Source organism: Amblyomma americanum, chromosome 5 (genome assembly GCF_052857255.1).
Source record: "Amblyomma americanum isolate KBUSLIRL-KWMA chromosome 5, ASM5285725v1, whole genome shotgun sequence".
Classification (NCBI taxonomy): Eukaryota; Metazoa; Arthropoda; class Arachnida; order Ixodida; family Ixodidae; genus Amblyomma; species Amblyomma americanum.
The window spans coordinates 92,427,831-92,433,288 of record NC_135501.1 but is presented as its reverse complement, the minus strand read 5'-3'; positions in this window follow the sequence as shown (position 1 = coordinate 92,433,288).

The following is a 5,458-nucleotide window of genomic DNA, read 5'->3' as shown; positions in this document are numbered from 1 at the left end:
TGAGCCAGCATCTGTGCGGCGTAAAGAATTCATCTGAAGTGTAACCGGCATCCGATCAAGCGGTGTTTCGCAGCCCCTTTAAGGGTCAACTTTCGTCATATTTTTACGTGGTGACCAGCCAAGGAAAGCACGACATGATGACACAATGAAGATCTGATTTTAATGGCTCAAGGGCCTAGCGCGAGCACTCCGTCCCGCGCCACTGCACTCTTCTTCGTCTTCATAACATGACCCCGGTCCTCAGAGCGATCGTCCCGATCGATTGCTTGAATTACGAATGGTGAGGTGACGGTGAGGATGATCAGGAAGGATAGAAGAAGATGAAAGGCTTGCCATAAAGATGAAGGAGAGAATCTGGTGGACGGTTACCCCCGGAGCTTCAGGTCCAGCGGTCGGTCACCCACTGCCGAAGTTCAAGGGTTGAGGGATCGCCGCACAGCCTGGGCGGGGGTGCCGTCTTGGTTCGGGTCGTAGTCGGGTCATCGTACGTCAGGTCCTGGTCGTCGTGTCTTGTGTTCGGGGCTGGGGACGGGGCGGGGGAAAGCGGCTGGTCAGTTCTGGTCAGTTCGAGCTGGGGTTGAGCTGGGCGGCGGAGCCCAGGTCCCCTCGGCCGACGACGAAGGCGAGCAGAAGGCGGCGATGCTCCGGGGACTAGGATGACGATGAGAACCCAGCTTCTCACACCAAATGTTACGTGGTGGCAAGCCAAGGAAAGCACGACATGATGACAGAATGAAGATATGATTTTAATGGCTCAAGGGCCTAGCGCGAGCACTCCGTCCCGCGCCACTGCACTCTTCTTCGTCTTCATAACAATATTGTCACGGGTCGTTGAGACGACGCGGGTCGAAGGCACAATGAGGTATCAGGACCACAGGAGCAGGCGCCAGAGGCAGGCCAAGCGGTCGCAGCCGGGCTCACGAGCGAGTTCTGCCGAGCTTCTACCTCATCACTGTCGATCGGTACCCCGCTGGTTGAAGATGACGGTAAGTGCAAAATCAGGAAATAATAATAACACACACGACACTGCTCCGATCCCGAAAGGCGCATCGTCCCGATGCGCTTCGTCGCGATGCACAGAGAAGCAAAATTAAGGCTGAAAAACATGTGTAGAGCGCGAAGAGTTAGGCCACATGCTCCGAGTCGTCAGAGTACGCTTTCAGGCGAGCTATGTGAACAACTTCGGAGGCAGGCGGGCGACGGGAAGCCCGCGTAACGACCACCAGCACTTCATAATTTAACTCGCCTATACGGCGAATCACTTCGTGCGGGCCAAAATAGGGTTTCAGCAGCTTCTCGCTAAGAGCATGGCGACGAATTGGAGTCCACACCCACACTCGATCACCAGTACTGAACTGAACATCACGGTGGCCTTGATTCTACCGGCGAGCATCGACTTGCCGGTGGGCTTGAATGCGAAGGTGGGCCAACGAGATGAACATCGGCGTGAACGTAGACGTCTGGCTGGTGGGGCAGCATAGCGTCAAGCATTGTAGCGACTTCCTGGCCATCATCATCATCATCATCATCACCATCATCATCATCAGCCTTACTACACCCACTGCAGGGCAAAGGCCTCTCCCATATTTCTCCAATTAACACTGTCCTTTGCCAGCTGCATCCACCCTTTGCCTGCAAACTTCTTAATCTAATCAGTACACCTAACCTTCTGCCGCCCCCTGCTACGCTTATTTTCTCTTGGAATTCAATCCGTTACTCTTAAGGACCAGCGGTTATCTTGCCTTCACATTACATTCCCTGCCCAAGCCCATTTCTTTCTCTTGATTTCGACTAGGATGTCATTAACCCGCGTTTGTTCCCTCACCCACTCTGCCCGCTCACGATCTCTTAACGTTAAACCTATCATTTTTCTTTCCATGGCTCCCTGCGTTGCCCTTAACTTAAGCTTAATTCTTTTCGTTAGCCTCCACGTTTCTGCCCCGTATGTGAGTACGGTAAGATAAAGCTGTTGTACACTTTTCTCTTGAGGGAAATTGGTAAACTGCCACTCATGATCTCCGGGAACTTGCCATATGCGCTCCACCCCATTCTTATCCTTCAAGTTATCTCCCTCTCATGATCCGGATCAGCTGTTACTACCTGCCCAAAGTAGACGTATTTCGTCACAACTTCCAGGCTCTCGCTGCCAATTGTGAACTGCTGTTCCCTTGCAAGGCTGTTGAACATTACCTTGGTTTTCTGCAAGTTAATTTTTAGACCCATCGTGCTGCTCTGCCTGTCTAACTCATTGATCATGATTTCCAGTTCACCTCCTGAGTGACTCAGCAAGGCAATGTCATCAGCGAATCGCCGATTATTTAGGTATTCTCGATTTATTCTTATTCCCAACTGTTCCCAATTCAGTCCTCGGAATACCTCCTGCAAACTTGCGGTGAACAGCATTGGCGAGATAGTGTCTCCTTGCCGGACGCCCTTCTTTATTGGAATTTTATTGCTGACTTTATGGAGGACTATAGTTGCTGTGCAGTTGCCATATATATCTTCCAGTATTTTGACATAAGGCTCTTCTACCCCCTGATTACACAATGCCTGTATGACTGCTGAGGTTTCCACTGAGTCGAATGCTTTCTCGTAATCAATGAAAGCTATATATAGAGGTTGGTTATATTCTGCGCATTTTTCTATCACATGATTGATAGCGTGAATGTGATCTATTGTGTAATATCCTTTACGGAAGCCTGCCTGATCATTTGGTTGATTAAAATATAACGTTGCCCTTACTCTTTTGGCGATTACCTTAGTAAATACTTTGTAGGCAACGGATAGTAAGCTGATCGGCCTGTAATTTTTCAAGTCCTTGGCGTCTGCCTTCTTATGAATTAAGATAATGTTTGATATTCTTCCAAGCTTCTGGTACAGTCGAGATCAGAAGGCATTGCGTGTACAGGGTGGCTAGTTTTTCTAGCACGATGTCCCCTCCATCCTTCAAGAGATCCGCTGTTACCTGATCCTCCCCACCTGCTTTTCCCCCTTTCATTGCTTCTAAGGCTTTCTTTACTTCATCTTGCGTTACTGGTAGGATGACGCATTGCTGTGCACTGCTGTCTTTCTCATTAACGCTCTGATTACTTTGGCTGCTGTACAGGTCTGTGTAGAACTCTTCGGCTACATTACTACCTTGTCCATATTGCTAATGACCTTGTCCTGCTTGTCTCTTAATGCATACACCTGGTTTTTACCTATGCCTAGTTTCCTCTTTACTGCTTTTAGGCTGCCTCCGTTCTATAGAGCATGCTTGATTCTCTCTATATTAAACTTCCTTATGTCGGCTACCTTGCTCTTATTTATTAACTTTGATAGCTCTGTTAGTTCTATTCTGTCGGTAGGGTTAGACGCCCTCATGCTTTGGCGCTTTTTAATCAGATTTTTCGTCACCTGAGATAGCTTTCCGGTATCCTGTCGAACTGTCCTACCGCCTTCTTCTACTGCGCACTCCGTAATTATTGATGTCAGATTATCGTGCATTGTATGAACATCAAGATCGTCTTCCTCAGTTAAAGCCGAATATCTGTTTTGCAGCGCTATCCTAAACTCCAGTGCTTTCCCTCTTACGGCTAACTCGTTAATGGTCTTCCTCTCCACTAGCTTCTTCCGTTCCCTCTTCAAGACTAAGCTAATTCGAGACCTTATCCGAATAATATCGTTAATGGTCGTTATCGTTAATGGTTAACGCTATCTCTCGCCAGAGCAGGATTTGGCCACCCTGGTGTAGTACTTGGCCACAACCTTCTATGATCAAACCAAGTAACCCTCGGCGCTCAGTCCCCAGCGGCTGCGGAGCAACTGACCACAGCGGCGGTCAGACCTGTGCCGCAGCGGAGGGTGCTAAGAATCTCTGGCTCCGGACAGGCCGCCATTGGAATATCGGCCATGCAAAAGGCGAAATGGCGAAAATACGGTGGCTTCCTGAACCGAAGTGTTGTACGCAAAAATTACGTACGGTAACACTTCGACCCAGGTTCGGTGCTCGATGTCGACATACATTGAGAGCATGTCCGCCAAGGTCTTGTTAAGGCGCTCGGTCAGCCCGTTTGTCTGCGAGTGGTATGCGGTAGTTTTGCGGTGGGCGGTGTGGCTTAAGCTCAGTATCTGTGAAATACCTAGAGACAAAAATGCGGCACCACGATCAGTGATAAGGAATTCTGGGGCACCGTGTCGAAGAACGACGAATTCGACAAAAACTTAGCCACATCCCAAGCCGTTGATGAGGGCAGAGCGCGTGATTTGGCATGCCGCGTGAGGTAGTTTCGCAAAAACGATCCATCGGTGCCCGGTTGCGACTTTGTAAAAGATCCGAATAGGTCCATAGCGATCTGCTGGAATGGACTGAGTGATGGAATGATGGGGTGAACGTGTCCCGCAGGCTTCACGGCTGGAGTCTTGAGCCGTTGACACTCGCGGCAGGTCCTGCTGTAATGGCGGACGGCCTTGTGAAGTTTTGGCCAACAGTACTTGGAATGTACTCGCGCGATCGTTGGACTGAACCCCAAGTGTCCCGCTTCTATAATTTCATCGCGTAGATCAGTGGGCGCAACTAAAACCCATAACCTCGGGCTCAGGGCAATGTTCTTATGAAGAACGTTGTCTCGAAGGTTAAATTACGTACTACGCGTACAAAAGGACGAGGAACTACGCCTCCTTGACCCTCCATATGTGAGACCACGTCGCGAAGCTCGGGGTCGAGCCGCCATATCGTCGGTACTTAGAGCTCCTGAGAAGGTGTCTTAGTCGTCGTCCGTATCAGCAGGCGCGGATTCAACGGGAGCGCGGGAAAGGCAGTCAGCATCAGTGTGTCTGCGACCAGACTTATAGACGATCGTAGCGTCGAATTATTGCAGTCGAAGGGCCCACCGCGCAAGTCGGCCTGCAGGGTCCCTTACACTGTTGAGCCACCACAGCGAGTGGTGGTCTTTTACCACCTGGAATGGGCGTCCATACAGATAGGGTCTAATATTTTTGATCGGCCAAAATACTGCGAGGTCCAAATCGCCCGAATTACTTTTTCGGTGGTCGAGTAATGGGCTTCAACCTTTGACAAAACACGACTGGCGTATGCGATGACACGTTCGGTGCCGTTCTGGTGCTGGATCAGGACGGCCCCGAGGCCCGTGTTACTAGCGCCAGTGTGTACCTCTGTCGCTGCGTCCTGATCAAAAGGGCCTAAGACAGGGGAAGCCTGCAGGCGTCGTTTTAGATGGTCAAAAGCAAGCTCCTCTTCACTAGACCAGTGAAATGGGACGGACTCCTTCGTGAGGCAGGTAAGCGGCTTGCCGATATCCGAAAAGTTTGGAACAAAGCGTCTGTAGTAAGCGCAGAGGCCCAGAAACCTGCGCACGGTATTCTTGCTGGATGGCGTCGCGAAGGAAGCGACGGCGACTGTTTTATCGGGATCAGGGCAAACGCCATCATGACTGACGACGTGACCCAGAAATTTCAG